Source organism: Lissotriton vulgaris, chromosome 6, assembly GCF_964263255.1.
Source record: "Lissotriton vulgaris chromosome 6, aLisVul1.2, whole genome shotgun sequence".
Lineage (NCBI taxonomy): Eukaryota > Metazoa > Chordata > Amphibia > Caudata > Salamandridae > Lissotriton > Lissotriton vulgaris.
Window position 1 is genome coordinate 1,005,154,780 of NC_141694.1, and position 18,926 is coordinate 1,005,173,705.

The window sequence follows — 18,926 nt, forward strand, 5'->3', positions numbered from 1 at the left end:
ATTGCGCTGGGGGGCATTTTCTTTAAACATTATTTTAAGGTTAATGGCGAAATTGGATCTGTCAAACGCTTAAAGTTTACAATTGAGTGGCATTAAATTAACTTCACGATTACATGAGGAGCCCTCAACATGCATTTTTATCCTCGACACAATCATAAACTTGTTCAACACAACCTACTCCTGCACTCACCAACAGAGGACTGTCTGGCTCGCTGTCATAATTCGAGCACGTTACAGGTTTCTGATTGTGGCCTCTAACACCATCCACAACACTGACTCTTTCAAATCTCTGAAGCTTCTTTTGTGACCTGGCCTTGCCGGCACCACTGGCTCCATAAACCTTAACCTCCTTACGGTTATGAAAATACAATGAAACCCATTGCAGTGCATTGGTGCATTTGTATAAGAAATATTTTAATTTGAGCAGGTGCAGCTTTTTCACTCCCTCAAATAAATATCTTTCAGAAATGGGTGGGTTGAATGCAAAGTGGGATTGACTAGGACAGAAGGTGCAACTGAAGCCGTACAAGTGTTCTGCTTTGTCCACAAAGTACTGCTTCTGTAAAATCAATGGGTCAAAAGGAAAAGCATATTTGACAAAGTACCTGTGCATTCAGCATACTGAACGAAAGTACCACTCCGTGATTACCTTTTATATATAAGGTTGTCAATCAGATATGGAACAGTTTTTAGAACTCATTTATGAATATGGTTACATTTTAACCTACAGAACTGAAATAGCACAATTCAAATTGAAAAAAATGGTACACGCGAATTAAACCAGGATAAGGGTGCACAACAGTAAAGGGTAGTTGTTAGATTTGGTAGTTCACAGTGAGCATTAAAAACAATGCATTGTTATAGATCTGCAGCAAAGCTAGAAGTGAAAGACAGCTTTTATGATAAGTGGGTGATGTAGTTTGAAAAGGACTTCAAGACACAGGAAAGAAGCTGCAGCCCAACTGCATGTAAACAGTTTAGTTTAAAATCGAATTTGCCTTGAAATTGGACTGCTGCTGTTTTTACTCCTGGAGTTTGTATGCAGATGCGGTCACTTGCATGTCGGGAGAGGTGTTGCGAAACCAGTTAGTAGGACTAAACCTTCAGGAGAAGCCATGGTGCAGAGTCAATTCAAAGTCATTCAAAGTCAGAGAAAGGTTCAGGCTTCTGTGTTCGTGCTAGATTAGAGAGCTCCATGTCAAAATCAAAGTCAAGATAATGTTCTGTGCTTTCTGTGAGGCGATCGGTTTGTACTATTGTTTACAGGGTATATTTGAGGTCTGGATAAATGAGCAGGGGGGGTGAACTTACTTGTATTACCTGGAATGTGAGGGGGCTCAATCGTCCACAGAAAACTAGACAAATGCTGGCATTCCTGAACAGGCATGGAGCGCGGGTGGCTTTCATACAGGAAACGCATCTTAGGGGAAAGGCGGCTGAAACTGTGGGTAAACAGTGGGCAGGATATAGACTGGCTTCCCATTATTCGACGTATGCACGTGGAGTTATGATTTTGGTCAAAAAGAATGTTCCGTTTGTATCACTGCATGGAGAGATTGATGAGGGTGGTAGATACCTAATAGTACATGGGAAGCTCTGTGGTACCTTAGTCACGCTGGTGAATGTGTATGGCCCTAATGCCGACGACCCCAAATTTTATGTTCAGCTGTGGAATAAGATCTATCTGTTGCCTCCATCGGCTATAATATGTGGGGGGGGATTTAAATGTCACGCTCAATGGGGCACTGGACAGGAAACATGATAGGCCTTGTGCGCACAAGAGAGCAGCTGATGCAGTGCGAGATGGAGTGGAGGGGCTTGGACTGGTGGATGTGTGGAGATTGACTCATCCTGAGAAAAGGGAAGGCACGTGTTACACTTCGGTGCATGATACATGGTCAAGGCTGGACTACTGGTTAGTGACCCGCGATGTCAGCGGATGGGTGTTAGATGTCACACATTTGCCTCAAACGATTTCTGATCATGCGCCAGTATGTATGAAAGTGACACTGCCATTGCATGCGCCAGCACCGTTCTCCTGGAGACTGCCGGCAGGCACCTTAACTGACTTAGTATTGCATGAACGTTTGAGGACGATTATTGAGGAGTTCTTTGTTAAGAATGTTGGGTCTGTTGATAGTATGTGCACGGTGTGGGAAGCCTTCAAAGTGACCATTAGGGGAGCGTGTATTGGATTGCAGTCGAGTGTGCTCACTTCCTTGAGGGATGCGATGACCAGGTTGGAGGGCGAATTGTTGTTGCTTGAACGGCGACTGGAGGAAAGCTTTGAGGAGTCTGTTGTGGCCAGTATTCGTTTGAAAATCACTGAATACAATGAACTCGCGGACCAGGAGGTTAAATTCCTGTCCAAACATACCAGAGCGCGTTACTATGCTGAGGGGGGACGCCCGGGGTGGGGATTGGCTGATCGGGTTAAAGACCCTTGGGCTCGACATTGTACGGTACAGGAAATAGAAGACGGGGACACCACTGTCACCAGTGCGGCTGGTATTTTGACCTGTTTTACAAAATATTATGAACAGATGTATGAGCATAGGGAGACGGCAGAGGAGGAGGAACTGGCACAATATTTTAAGATGTTGCGCTGGTCTGGCTCTCTAGGAGTCAACAGGAATTCCTTATGCATCATATCACTGAGGGGGAATTTAGGGATGCGATAGCATCATTGCCGAATGGCAAGGCAGCGGGTACTGATAGGGTTTTTTTTTTTTTTTTTTTTTTTTTGGTTCTTATAAAGCGCTAACAATCATCCTTGGTAGGATATCACGGCGCTATATTTGCTAGTGTGCAAGTAAATGGCAGTCTAGCGGGGTTCATTCAGGAAGAGGGAAGAGGAAGGATTTTAACTGCTTCCTGAATGTCAGGTGGTCTTCTATGAGTCGGAGGGCTGTGGGTAGTTCGTTCCATTTGACTGCTGCAATATGAGAGAAAGCGCGTTCGCCCATCCTGGCTTTCTTTACCCTGCAGGTTTTTGCGCGAGCCAGAGATTGAGAGCGGAGGTTCCGAGTGGGCGCATAGAACTGAATCCTATTTCTGAGGATGAGGGGACCAGTTTTGTGAAGTGCTCTATGAGTGATGCACATCATTTTAAAGGACGTTCTTTGCCTCATAGGTAGCCAGTGGAGGTGGCGCAGACAGCTCTTGGCCGAATCGTATTTCTTTTTCATACATATAGCTTTGGCTGCTGCGTTCTGCACCATTTGGAGCTTGGAAAAGAGGTAATCGGCCATGCCTACGAACAAAGAATTGCCGTAGTCCAGCCTACTCATCAGGAGTGACTGGACCAGGATCTTTCTGCACTCCAGTGGAATCCAGGGGAAGACTCTTTTGAGCATTTTTAGGATTCCAAAGCCTTTGCCACAGATGGCAGCTACATGAGTCTTCATGGATAGTGCAGTATCCATGGTTATTCCGAGATTTTTTGCAGTTTGCGCCGGGGTTGGTGGAGTGCCCAGCGCTATAGGCCACCAGCTGTCGTTCCACAGCTCGGTGTGGCTGCCGATCAGGAGGATCTCAGATTTGTCAGCATTGAGTTTTAGGCAATGTTGATCCATCCAGTCGGCCAGCTCGGTAAGACAGTTAAGGAGCCTTTCTTTAGGGTTGTTATTTTCATCAAGGATGACCGTAAGTTGAGTGTCGTCGGCATAGGAACAGATTTCCATGCCCCACTTTCTGCCTATTCCTGCCAGAGATGAAACAAAAATGTTGAACAAAGTTGGGCTTAATGAGGCCCCCTGTGGGACCCCATATTTGATGTTACGGCCTGGGGATGAGAAGTTACCCATGTGCACTGATTGCGATCTATTCGAAACGAAAGACCGCAGCCAGCCCAGTGCTTTTTCCCGTATGCCCTTGGATGCTAAGGTTTCCAGAAGCAGATGGTGGGGGACGGTGTCGAACGCCGCCGAGAGGTCCAACAGTATCAGGGCCACTGTCTTTCCCTGATCGACATGCATCCTGATGTTATCCAGCACTGCTAAAAGAGTGGTTTCTGTGCTGTTAGCCCTGAAGCCCGTCTGAGTGATATCCAGCAGATTGTTGGCTTCGAGGAAACTGGCTAGTTGTCTATTGACCAGTTTCTCTAGGACTTTTGATAGATAGGGAAGTTGGGATATCGGCCTGTAGTTGGCCGGGTTGTTGATATCTAATCCAGCTTTTTTTAATAGGGGGGTGACTGTGGCGATCTTCCAGCATGATGGAAACTCTGCAGTTTCTAGTGAGTGATTAAGTAGCTGAGTGACAGCAGGGCAGATCAAGGGAGTGAGTTGACGAAAGATATGGTGAGGGCAGGGGTCAAGGGGGGAGCCGGATTTGATTTCGAGCATCGCTTTGCCTACTTCCTCTTCGGAATACGGGCCAAAGCTGGTGCAGAAGTTTTGGGAAGAGGAGGGCTCGTGGTCCAGCAGGCCGTCGGAGTTAGCTTTAGGGAAGGATGAATAGATCTTGTCTATTTTTTCGCCGAAGAAGGTATTCAATTTGTCGCAGCCTGTTTGAGAGGGAGTAAGATTGGCCGAGAGGTTAGCAGGACTGCAAAGTTCTTTCACAATTTTAAAAAGCTCTTTCGAGGAGTCTTTGTTATCCAAGATCCTATTTGAAAAGTAGTCTTTTTTTGCCTTTCTAATAGCCTTGGTGTATTGTGTCAGTTCATTTTTGTAAATGGCCCTCGTCTCTTGAGTTTTTGTTAGTCTCCACTTGCGTTCGAGGAAGGTGCACTTCCTTTTTTGTGCCTTCAGATCTGGCCCGTACCAATTTTCAGACATGGTACGCCTAGGCTTGGCGTTGCCACATAGCTTTGAGCAGTGCTCCAGAGCTGAGGCTATGTGGCTCTGAAGTCTGTCTGTTGCTTCATCAATACCTAGTTCACCACTTGGAGGGTGAATAAAATGTTTCTGAAAGGTTTCCACCTTAAAGTTGGCATAGCTTCTCCTATGGATAGTTATTTGGTTGGAAGACCTGGGGTTTTTTGTAGGTAGGAGCAGGTCGAACTCGACCAGTGAGTGGTCTGTCCACACTAGAGGTTTAATAGCGGAGATAGAGATGGTGTTGATATTGGAGAACAGCAGGTCAAGGGTGTGTCCTGCCCTATGCGTTGGCTGAATGATTTTTTGATGCAGCTGTAATATCTCCATATTCTCGGTCAGTTGTCTAGTGAGGGGGTTGTTGCTGTCTTCGAAGTGGATATTAAAGTCTCCTATGAGCAGTATGTTTTTATTCTGAAGGCATATAGGCATGACTTGTGACAGGAACTGGGTGTTAAAATCGGAGGGGCAGCCTGGGGGGTTATAAATAATAACACCGCTGAGTATAACGGTGGTGTTAATGGATACCGTAAAGGCCATTGCTTCATGGCTCCTAGCCTGAGTGATTATCTCCTGCCTACAGGTCAGTGAGTCTTTGAACACTAGAGCAACCCCACCTCCCTTCTTTTTCTCCCTGTTTAGGTTGAGTATTTTATAATTATCAGGGAGAGCTGTGGCGATGTCCGGGGTGCTATGTTTGTCTAGCCATGTCTCGGTCAGGAAGGCTAGATCAGGTTGCCGTCTGAATTTGCCGAATTTGGGTTTCCGTCTGAATTTTATAAAGAATATGTGGATCTTTTGCTGCCACATCTGGCTATGGTTCTGGAGGAGGCGGTGGAACAGGGTCAATTCCCGACCACAATGAGAGAGGCGCTTCTGGTTGCACTGCCGAAACCAGGTAAACCGCCGAATAAATGCAAATCGTATCGCCCCTTATCCCTTATGAACACAGATGTCAAAATTATTGCTAAAGTGTTGGCGACTCGGCTGCGCCTGCTCCTCCCGGTCATGGTGCTGCCAGATCAGTCTGGTTTTATCCCCCTTCGATCAACCACACACAATTTGCGGGCCATATTTGCGGTGTTACATCTTCTCAAGCCAGATTTGGCTGCGGTGGCGGTCTTGCTAGACGCTGCGAAGGCCTTCGACTCAGTTGCGTGGCGGTATATGATTGCGATCTTACATCCTATGGGAGTGCCCTTCTTCTTTACGTCACTGGTAACACTGCTCTACACCAATCCAATTGCACGTGTACGGGTGAACGGTCATGTGTCAGCTCCATTCCCTGTGCAGCGAGGTACCAGGCAGGGCTGTCCTTTGTCGCCTTTACTTTTTGCTCTGGTGATGGAGCCACTGGCGTGTGTGCTGAGGCAAAGGTATGCGGACGCCGCCCTGAAGTTCCCTCTTCGATCTCTGGCGGTATCCATGTATGCCAATGATATGGTCCTTTATGTGCGAGAACCTGTGCGTTACTTGGAGTCTGTGCTACGTGAATTTATACGATTTAACCGTATCTCTGGCCTCTCCATTAATTGGGAAAAATCTGTCATATTGCCACTCACTGACGCTGCGGCCCCCTTCCCCTTGGAATTCCCGTTGGAATGGGCCACAGAACCGGTCCGTTACCTTGGAATTTGGATGCATAGGGACTGTCAGGAACTCATTCGGGCTAACTATGGAGTGGCTATCTCTAAACTTGAAGATCAGGTGGCGCGTTGGATTCGACTCCCGCTGACCGCGTGTCCCTAATAAAAATGGTGGTCCTTCCGAAATTCTTATATCTTTTTGTTAATATTCCACTCCCGCTTAAATCGCATTTCTTTGCCAGACTGCAATCTTTGCTGACAACGTTAGCCTGGGCCGGTAAGAAACCCAGAGTGAAATGGACGGTCTTGACTAAGCCGTACGTGCTGGGGGGCTTCGCCGTGCCAGATATGAAACTATACTACTTGTGTGCCCAGGCGCAGTTTGCTGCCTATTGGCTATCGGCCCCGCCGTACACGCCACATGTGGCGCTTGAAGCCAGTGCAGTCCTGCCTATACCACTGAAGGCCATGGTAGTCAACACGCACTCTGTGTTTGAGAAGGGAGAGGTCGACACGGTGCGCTCCACTGCCAACGCCTGGCAGGCATTGGGTAAACGAGCGGACCGACTGCCATTATATGCCCCTGATATGCCACTGCTGTACCACACGGGGATCTCGGTCTCCAGCGAGATCGGGGCCTTGCAGGTCCTGCAGGGTGCGGGACTCGACACGGTTGTAAAACTTTTTCCGGGTGCCTCGTTCCTCTCATTACAAGCTGTAACGGATCGTTCCCCGAACGTGGTTATGTCCACGTTTATATATGTCCGGCTCCGAGCTGCAATACACGCCTTATATCCTACGTATCCGGAGGAACCCTTGACACTGGGTGCATTGCAATTACTATATACTGCACCGGATAAGGCCCAGTTGCTCTCCAGGTTATACCGAGCCTCGCAGGAGGATGAGGGGGGAGGCGCAGTGGCGGCAAGAGCGAGGTGGGACGCATGCCTGCCTGAACCACTAACTGACGATGAGTGGTCCGAGTGCTGTTCTATGACTGGGGGATATGTGGCCAATGGCAACTTTCGCCTTATTCATTTTAAATTTCTACACCAGTGGTACTATACGCCGTCTCAGTTGGCAAGGTATGGTCTTCGGGAGACGTCTCAATGTGTTCGATGTGGGATGGATGAAGCGGACTTTGTACACTTGGCCTGGGGTTGCGCGCGTGTGTATGCTTTCTGGATGGCTGTGACCGAGGCACTCACTACAATGACGTCGACTGAGGTTGCGATGGATATCCGATTGTGCTTGTTGGGTCTGGCCTCTGGTGTGCCTGCGAGTGTTAGGCGGCTGGTAGTATTGGCATTACAGATTGCTAAACGCCAAGTGGCTATGGCTTGGGGAGGGAAGAGGGCTCCTGATGTGCAGCTATGGCTGCAAGATATGGCATACTGCAGAGATCAGCTAGTTTGCTATTACGAGGGGCTTCCTGCGAGGTCACGTCCACGTGATATCTGGGGCCCATATACGGTGTATATGTTATCCATGACTGACAATGAGAGTGCTCGCAGCGTGAATGGGGGTACGTCGGTGGGAGAGAGAGACTCCATATAACGGGCTGTGAGTGGGATTGGTGGATATGGGGCAATGGATGCTTGCGGTCAGTTCCGCCTTCAGCAGTTCTTTGTGTGCCCTGCCTGCATGGGAATGTGGTTGAGTTCTCGGTGCATCACTGCTGTGTTCTATACCTTATTCTGGACGATCCAGGATGCTGGGATGCGTCTCCCTGATGAGCCATACAGCTGGGTAATGGTTGTTTTTCGTCCTACGACCTTATGCACTACAACATGCTGCCTAGTCCTGACTCCGGGGGTACGGGGTGGAGGGTTGTTGGGGTGTTGAGAAGTTGTTTGTATAAAATCATAAAATAAGACCATCTTATTGTAAGCGACCCTAATGTACGATGTAAGTGGACTCTGGGCACTGGTTGATCTCTGCTTCAATATGCGTCAGGGGATGCTTTTAAATGAAGTCATTGACTGTGTGCTTTGTTTTCACTGCTGTCATATCATTTGCAGCCGGCCCGGTCAAGGGGTTGTCGGCACGCTGCTGTGTATATGCATAATGTTCAATAAAGGTCTTGCAAAAAAAAAAAAAAATGCCTGCTAGAGCTGTTCATAATAATCTAGAGTTGATAAATATTCCATCAGAATTGATGGATTTAAATACTTATGAGACTATTCTGATTCAATGTGTACATCCTTTTCAGGCTATTGTTCGTATGGAGCCTAAGACTGGTAAATTAAATCCTTCAGATTTACAAAGAGGATTAAAGGGTAGAGTTGTATATTTGCCACTTGATTTAAAAAAAATATGGAAACAATTTGTGTTGAAAATGTAGAAGAGGAACCTCTAGTTATTCTAGTTAATGGTGTACCTACAAAGAGTAAGAAAATCTGGCAAGATTTAGTGGATGTTCGAAAAGTAAAAAAGGCAACGTTGTATTTAGTCCAAAACAATAAGTACTATAAAGATGTATACGTAGAAGAAGATGTAAGTGAAGAAGAGGACAGTGATTTGTCTATTGGACAAATTGAAAAAGTTGACGTATCCAGAAGTGAAGAAATGTATGAACATTACAGTGTTCATCCACTGCATTCCAAAGAAGCAATAGGGAATGCTATTGAATTATTTCAGATGAAAAAGGCGAAAGGAAATCTTATTAGTGTGTGGGAAGAAAGTTTGGAAGGTCGTTGTTTTCCACAGTTATTCCCTACAGGTGAAGGTACACGATATGATGATCGACCTATGCAGATTCCTGCATCTGAATACCGGACAACAAGATTATATGCAGAAGATCCGAGGTTTCGCCAATGCATTCCATATTTGTTTCATCTTCTGTTTGAGAGTGACTTATCTGGTCTGTCTTATGCAGGAAACCATATCTTAAAAAGTGGAGTTCATCTGCAAAATATTTCAGCAAAGGAATTTATGGATAAAGTGCAACAGAAAGATAGTGTTTTGGATTCACACCTAATTAATTTAATGGCTTGTCAGCGTGGTACTAATGAGTATTGGTACCGTCGTCATGGAGATTTGAAGTGCATGCTTAGAAACTTAGGAGCAACAACATGGTTTTTAACTCTAAGCTGTGCAGAGTATGCTTGGGAAGATTTACTTGCATTTCTTCGGGAGGCGAATGCAAACATAGAAAATATAAACTACAAGACACCTGGAGAACTGTGTTCATTAGATCCAGTTAATGTTTGCAGATATTTTAATCATAGATTTGAAGCTATGATGTCTTTCATTACAAACAAGAAAAATCCGCCTCTTGGTGAAGTACTGGATTTCTTTTGGAGAAAAGAATATCCAGCAAGAGGTGCTCCTCATATTCATATGCTGTTATGGATCAAGGATGCTCCTAAATTTGGAACAGACTCGGATGAGACTGTACTGTCTTTTATTGAACAGTATGCCACTTGTGACATACCTAATAGTACAACTGATAAGGACTTAAGAGGAAAAGTGTTACGTTTTCAAAGTCATTGTTGTGGAAAATATTGTCGGCGAAAATTCAAATCAAAGAGCAAATTCTACACCAAATGTCGTTTTGGATTGCACGACCGGTACTTTCAAAAGGAAGAGTCAACAATTTGATGTCATGTTTGCGACATAATATCAGAAGAATGTCACCTAAAAATACGTACAATTTAAGAAGAGGTGAAGAATCCAAATATATAAATGACTATAACCCAGTCATTTTATCCATGTGGAATGCTAACATGGACATACAATATGTTGCAGACAACTCTATTGCTGTGGCTCGATATGTAACGTCTTACATCACGAAATCTGAAAAGACGGAACTGAAGGAGATGTGGGAAGACATTTCTCATGAAAAGAGCCTAAGCAAGAAATTGTATACGTATAGTTTGAAGATGTTGTCTCATCGAGAAATTGGAGCATATGAATGTTGTGACCGATTATCATCAGAAAGTCTTTATGCTAAATCAAGGACTATTCTCTGGGTGAGTTTGGGCCTTGCAGAAACACGAAACCGTGTTCTGAAACCTGTGCAAGAAATTGAATATTTAGCCCAGAAAGAACCAAACAGTACAGACATTCTGAAAACAAATATGTTGGATACATACTATCCAAATAGAAGTACTCTGCTTGAAAACATTTGTCTGTATGAAATACTTCAAAACTACACTTTTAAAAGGAATGTTACAGAGAACATTGATAAAGGTGTACACGCTGTAATTGGACATGAAGGATGTCTGGTGAAACAAAGAAAAGGACACTTGATTAATCATTGGAAACGGAGTTGTGAAACACCTGACAAAAGAGAATTTTACTATTTTGCTCTTTTGCAACTCTTTAAACCATGGCGTAGAGAAGAGGAACTACTTGGGGACTTTGATAGTTATGAAGATTCATTCAACGCATCTAAAAGTAGTATTGAATGTCCTGTTTTTAGTAATTATGTCCAAATGTTGAATGATGAAATAGAGCAAGAAGCGACAATTGCAGCGGAGATTGCTAGAGATAGTTCACAAGGTAGTCAAAGTTCGGCTTCATTAAGTCAAGCTCCACTGGGACAACCAATTATCCAAAATGAAGCAGCCACCGCCATGGATGAGGTGGAAAGAGCAATGCAGCAAGGTCAAGAGGAAGTAATCAACTTAGAAGAATTAAAGAAGCAACTTAATCTTGAGCAAAGACAGATATATGATGAAGTGACAGAGCACATTGAGCATGGCTTTCGTCATGAGAGAAAAGATTGCTCATGTAGGTCATTTGAACCTATTCGACTATATGTAAGTGGAGAAGCTGGAACTGGTAAAAGTTTCCTAATTAAAGGAATTACTACATATGTACAGCAAAGAACTCAGTCAACACTGTCGTGTGTTGTTACTGCTCCAACTGGATTGGCAGCACATAATATTAAAGGTATTACTTTACATCGTTTACTGATGCTGCCAGTTGAACATGAAAATAAATTACAATATCAAAAGCTATCTGGAGAAGCTTGTTTTGAAGTTTCTAGAGTCCTTAAAAAAATGAAACTTCTTATTATTGATGAAGTAAGCATGGTATCCAATTTAATGCTTGCTTTTGTGCATTTAAGAATGCATCAGATACTTAAGACAGAGTATGATGTGTTATTTGGAGGTAAACATGTCATAGTTTTTGGAGATCTACTGCAGCTAACTCCTGTGAAAGGACAACCTGTATTTGAAACTGTTACGCATGAGGAGACCAGAAAGTGCCTGGGCAGTATTGGAAATGTTAATATATGGTCACATTTCAAATATACTGAACTGATTCAAAATATGCGACAGGCAAAAGATACTAAATATGGAAATATTCTTCAAGATATAAGGATTGGAAAACTAACTGAAGATGCGAAGCACACTCTACGAACACGATTACTTTCCAAGCGGTTTCCTAATGAAGATAATGTACCTGAGAAAATATATAGTAAAGAGGTAGCAGATATGCTTGATGCCAACTCTGAAAGAATGTTCAGTTTTTAATGAGAAAATGTTGAATTTAGAAAATCATGAAATAAAGAAACTGGAAGCTAAAGATAGAATAGAGCATGAAGGTAGTACTATTGTTTTGTCTGAAAAGTTGAAGTTAAAATTGGATTCTCTTAAAAAACTATATCTAAAACTGCTGGTTTAGAGAAAAATCTGTATGTGTGTTTAAATTGTCGGATAATTTTAAGGAGAAATTTACATGTAGAAAGAGGATTGGTAAATGGAGCAATGGGTAATGTTGTTGGTTTTGTCAATTATACAAATAGAGATGAGATGAGATGAGATTGAATTTTTAAGAATAAAATTTGATGGAATTGAGGAAGTTCAACAAATTAGTCGCTGTTCAACTCGTTTTTTGCTTGTGAAAGACTTATATGTCCGTCAGAAGCAATTTCCAATTTGTTTGGCATATGCAGTGACTATTCACAAATCTCAAGGTTTAAGTGTAGCACTGTATTCAAAGAGGGTATGGCGTATGTTGCTTTATCGCGAGTTAGAACTTTATGTGGACTTTATCTAATTGATTATGATGAGACAAAGATTAGTGCAGATTTAAATTGTGTGAAGGAGTATAATAGGTTAAGAAGAGAATATGCTCCAAGTTTACCTCAATATCCTTTAATTGAAAGGCGTATGGTTGGTCAGAAAAGGAAAAATGAGGAGAAATGTGCTGAAGTAGTCGAGAAACGACGCAAAAAAGATGTAGCTGTTGTTGGTAGGCGTAAGAAAACGGTTAGTATTGAAGAGATTGTTGGATTTAAGTTTGAAAACAGGTCTGGTGTCAACTGCTATGCAAATGTAGTAGTTAATGTTTTTTTTCTGAAAAATGTTAAGGAACAGATTGTAGAAAATCAGGAGCAAACATTTTGCTATTCTTTAAATTCTATATTTGAAAAATGTAGTAGTGGTGATAGTGAAGTAGCAAGTGTTTCAGAACTGAGGAATGTTTTAGACATATGTGCAGGAGTAAATCAATTTTCTCAGAATATTCAGCAAGATTGTCAGGAATTTATTATGTATATGTTTACAGTTTTGGAAGATGAAGGTGTAGATATTGATAGTCTTTTTGGCCTTTCTTATAAATGGGAACATAAGTGTGATAATTGCTAATTTTCAAGTAGTACTGATATACACAGTGAAAGATTTATATATTTAACATTACCAGACTGTAAAGAAGTGTCTTTTAATAAAGTAGTTAAAGATGCGCATCAGAACATGGTCTGTTCTCAATGTAAGTCTGAAATGTTATCAACTTTATTTATCCATAGATATGGACAATATGTAATATTAATGTTTCAACGATGCAGAGCTGATGGGAGCAAATTGTCAACTTTAATTAAAAATTTTGTGGCTTCTCAAGTATCTATTTCTAGAAGAACATTTGTAACTGTAACCATTATTTTTCATGAAGGGCCTTCCACATCATCAGGACATTATACAGCTTATTTGAAGTGTGCAAGTGGCTGGACGCTTTGCAATGATAGCCAATTGACTTTTAAGAAACGTTTGCCTTTTGCCTTAACTAACTCCTATCTGCTATTTTTGGAACCCAAATTTCAGTAGAATGATTTGCTGTAGGAAGATTAATACTGTAAAGATATGAAACTTTGTTTACAAATATCATGTGACTGAGGGTGTACAAATCTATAAATGAAATTTGTGTTTGGCATAGTGATAACATCAGGTACAAATGTACTTAATGTTTGATGGTATAAAACATGTTACAAATTTTAACTGTAAAGGTTCACAAAAGAATAGATAAGACTAAGATTAAGAAATTACAGAAAAAAACTACTTAACTCATAGTATTTGGCCACGTGGAAAAATATGAGAGAAGAAAATGAGTACTTTAGATAATTATTTTAGAACTTATATGGACGCAAGTTTTTGGGAGAGGTATTTAAAAGATAATGAGTTAACTTATACAATTTGGCCACGCGGAAAGGTATGAGAGAAGAAAATGTGTACTTAAGATATTTTTATAGGAGATACTTGCACGGGGCTTTGTTGAGATATATTGAAAAATAGGTCGAATAGTTTAATTAGTTTGTAACTGTGGAAGATGTAGTGTGCTTACTCAAGAAATTGCGAATTTGAGAAAAACATTTAAGACATGTTTTTTTCAGGTATTTATAATATGTATGGAGATTTTGTATGGGTTTTTTAAACAATCATTTTGATTGTGTTTTTTTTTCCCCGCTGTTATATGATGATTAATATTGAAATCACTGTTTATAGTGAAAATCAATGTATTCTGAGGACAGCAAAAATAAACCATTTAATACGTTGTTTGAGTTATTTTGTTACATTGAATTTAGAAATATGTATTATAACAGATTTTTTTTACTGTCTTCCACAGATATTATATTTATAAGGTAAGTACAACTAATAACATCCGAGAGTTTTCTCTGCCTCTCACTTATTGACGCCTACTTTTTTTTCTTTTATGAAATGTACATTATAATCTTATTTTTACTTTTCTTCCACAGGTACTACGTTTTTAAAAGAAATTTACTTTACTTTTTTACTATTTTTTAGGTAAGTATATAAAATAAAGAAACTTTTACATCACTGTGTCATTTCTTTGTCTATCCTGGTTAAAGCAATGTCATGTTTAATATAAGCACTTCCACATAGGATTGGGTGCATTGTTATAAGGCATGCTTCAAAAGTGATTTAATGAAATGAGCGACATTTCACTGAGTGAGTTCAGCAACACTGATATATGAAAACATTGGTGGGAAATGATATTAAATGTTACATGGTGTTCTTTGCAGGAGTTTAAGTCCTTTGCTGCAGTGGCAATTCTACCTCAGCATTAGGGGGCCGGGGGCTGAGTGGTACTTGTATGCTCATGATAGAGCTACTCCTTCATGAGCCACGGTTGAGATGTGTTCATGATACAGTGGTTCTGTCATGGCTCCGCTTAGTCAATAGAACGTGTCATGGAGGCGCAATATTAGTGCTGCGCAAGCACAGCGGCAAGCCCATGACAAAACTGGTCCGTCCTGAGAACAGCTCAGGCGATGCTCGTGACGGAGCGGCTCCGTCATGAGCATGGAAGGACTTAACGGGTGTTAAAAAAACCTGAGGGGTCTCTTCAAAGAGAGTGTTGGTTGTAATTTAAAGGGCACTTTAAAACACATTGTGGCAGCTTTATGTTGACGTTGCGTCTCTTTGCGCCACAATTTCGTCACTTTATTTATTACAATGACAGTGGAAATAATGTACCATATTTACAACGTTATGGATCTAGGAGATATGTCACATTCTAAAGCCCTGCACCATAAGGAAGTGTTCCTCTGAAGGAATGCGTCTTGAAAGTGGCAGACTGTAATCCATGAGATTTCACTCAGTGACTTTCAGGCCCATGCCGTTTCAAAAAAGTGCATGTGCTTGAAGCAGGCGTAGGTATTGACGCAGCATTGTGAATATAGTGCACTGGTGAGCCTTGCTGAAGCTGCATCACACTTGTGATGCAACTCTAGCAATGTATTACTTTTTCAGCACAGATGTGTTACACATGTATGCTGTTTTTGTACCATGGTGCGCCACATTTTAAATGTGGCACACCATGGGTGACGGAGCACTAGCATACTGTGGTGCACATTAACTGGTGCATATCTGGGTATGAAGTAGTTCACATAAATCTGCCCCATAGGTTACAAATCTGCGTTTAGTAGAGTGTTCGGCCTTTGTAGTGTTATGTTTTTTCTGTTATTCTATGTAGATATGTAATATTGCAAGATTTTTGTCACGAAAAAGAAGCCATGAGTATTGGATTTGTGAATGATTGCAAGATTCTTAAAATTAAAAAGCAACAACCATGGCATTGTTTAATATAGTATTGTAAATACTGATCTTTAACAATGATGAGAGAGTAAAAAAAGGTTAACCTGATGTTTTAAAGTTATTCACAGGCTTCTTTAGAGGAAGTGTTCTATATGATTGTAGCGTGGGTGTTTCACTTTTTTATACCTAACAGAATGCATTCTGTATGCTGTAGCAGGAGGAGTACTACATACTTGAATATTCTTCAGTGCTTATTTTCATTGAGACCGACACAGAACTTCAATGGATCGGAGGGGCTGTTCCTGTGCATCTGGAGGACTGCCAAGCCGCTGCAGCAGTGAGAGTGAGGCCTCTCAGAGGGGCGCAGCGCAGCTCCTTTTGATGCTTACAATTGCAGATAACAGGGTAGAGATGTCCGTGGAATTTATGGATGGTTAGTCACACTAGAGTGTGCGCGGCGCCCCTAGCACCTCATTACGGCACACAGGGGAGCTGCGTTGCACAGTTTGAGAATCAGAGACTTAGGAGATAAACCTTCATAACAGCAAGGCCTCTAAGCGATAAAAATCGCCGGTGCTCGGCGTTAAAAATATCACCGCTATCGGTGGTATTTTCCACGGTGTTAGTGCTTCAACATCAATGGGAACACATATGTGATAGAAAATCCTGTAACAGCCTCAGTATTTCACATTATCGCGTGAAAACAAAAGTTGTTTTCACACAGTAATGTGTCCCTTGTAATTAAGGGATGGGGTGGATTTAGTTTTATTTACTACACTGTTATGTTAACGATGTCGAATGTTTGATTAGAGGAGGCTTTAACAGTTTTGCGATAAACTTTTTCTCGCAACGCCTCTTTTTGTGATAGGGTGTTTTGCCCTCCAACCACATTTTAAATGTGCTTTGACCTACGCCCACTTTGCATGTTACTTTCTTAGTATACGTAACATATGCAAAGTGGTCTTACGGCAGGCGATGTAATGCCGTTTTCAAGAAGGTGCAGCAGAATATTTTCAGGGATAGGTAAAACATTAACGCCGCTTTTATCGGCAGAAAACTGCAGATAGAGTGGCGATAACGGCGTTGATAATATGCTTTATGAATTGCAATCGAATCTAATGTTAGATGTAAAGCAAGTAACGTAGGTTTCGGTTGCAATTCATACATCATATTATGAAGGCTATTATCGTCGTTTTATCGGCAGTGTCCTGTGGATGAAATCGACGATAATGTATTACGTGTCCTTCATAATATTCGGAAGTATCGTCGCTTTTTTGCATAATTGTCCTGAAAAAAAGCGTCGATACTTCAGCTTCTGAATAGGGGGCATATTACCAAGCAATAGCGATAATTATCGCTATTGCTTGGTTAGAGACAAAAATTTACCGCTGAGCTGTGGCGATTTTTATCGCAAATAAACCTTGCTATTAACAAGGTTTATCGAAAATGCGATAAAAATCGGCTGCAATGCATGAAAATCGCTGAAAAGTCAGGGATATTCATGCATTACCGAGATAATGCTCTTAATCATGTTATCCACCTCCCATTTGGATAACATGGCTAAGGACTGCTCAGGGCAGGTGTTAGCTTTTGGAGATATTAGCGCTTAGCGCGAATATCTCCAAAAGTTGGTAATAGGAGATAGCGATGTCAGCGAAATATATAGGCGGGTGCGCGCACTCGGTCGCGCACAAAAGAAAGCCAAAAAAGCGGAGATGAACACCCTTTATAATATGCTCCTGGAGCTCTTTTTGGTACAATGGGTTAGTTCTGAAAATAACTTTTTTTTTTTAATTTTTTTTTGTAAACAAGTGTTATGTTGTTTTTGATTTTTTAAACTTGCAACAACATTTTCAAGTGTGACACAGGATCAAAATGAAATGAAGAAATTTATCTTTTCTCGGGGCATTTATGACTCAATTTTTAGTTTAATAAGAATGAGGCTCTGCTCTCCGTACAGAAGAATTTCTCCACACTCGTTGCATTTCATGTGCACCTTCGCAAGATATGGTCTCAAGTCCATTTCAGCACTCGATGGAGATACAGGTCGTCCACCAGAAGATGTGCTGGCCACTTCTGATGGTAATAGCGTGGCCAGGGCTCTTGTCGATGCCTTTGCATAAGGCACAGGGTGCACTTGTTTGACATGCCGCACCATGGTATGTATGGAAAAGCAATTTTTTTTGTCGGATTTCCTCTTGAGAGAACCGAGTTGCATATCGTGCAGGTTACTTTTGGCGCATTCACTTTCTTTTGTTCTTCAGGATAAGTGAAAAATTGCCAAATAAAAGATTCCTTTTTTCTTTTTAAAGGTAGTCGCTCATTTCCTTCAGATTCGGAAGATGAATGCGGAACGGCAGCCATTTCAGCAAAGTCTACCGAAAGATGTTGGACGTTGTTCTCTCTTGAGAGAAGAAAAGATAGTGAGGGAAGTGGGTGGAGTGCTCCGTGTAAATTCCAGAATAGAAACCACTAAGAACCAATTGGAAGTGTTGTTTTCAAGTCACATGACTTCACATGCGCGTCTCAGGACGTGTACGCGGTGACAGTATCTGGTCACGTACGTCATTTGGAAGTAGCGGTCTAATTCAGCGAAGTTTCAAAACGTGAAAAGGAGTAAATCGAAACACATCCGGATTTTATATATCTTCTGAGCTCGATTCAAGCATACAATTGTTAAACTATAAAACCATTTATATATTTTTTTTAAATATCAAGGTGCGTACATTCGGTCACGCACGAAAGTTTAAAAACACATTCGGCTCCATTTAATGAAAATTTTCATAATAATAAAAAAGAAGCCTAGGTTTAGTCTCTTTGACGTACTATAAGTTCTTTGATGGGTCTATGAAGAAATTCAATAAGTTCAAATTGCAAAGTTTTCACGAAATATATAGGCGGGTGCGCGCACTCGGTCGCGCACGAAAGCCTGGAAAGGCGATATCCATTTTATTGACAACTGTTGCCGAGAGTGCGCGCACCGGGTCGCGCATGAAAGTTTAGAAAGGCTATTTTTATTTACAAAGAAATTTTAATGCGTTCAAAATAAGGCAAGGTACAGACTTTCTAATTCTGTACCGCTTTACAAGGAGTCTCTATGCAACTTGAACAGTCAAGAAAACGGCTTGTTTCCGAAAAAAATATTGCCAGAACTTTGACAAAAGTATAGGTTGCATTCACGAGATACTTCTGAATTAGCATTTTAAAAACCTATGAAATTCACTAAAAAAAAATAT

At 41.7% G+C, this 18,926-nt stretch overlaps 1 protein-coding gene across 18 annotated transcripts in view; it reads right to left on the bottom strand.

Moving 5' to 3' along the window:
- The window catches only part of AFDN (afadin, adherens junction formation factor), a 2,152,715-nt gene that overhangs the window by 2,065,958 nt on the left and 67,831 nt on the right, over positions 1-18,926 (bottom strand). The gene's annotated exons all lie outside the window — the stretch shown is intronic.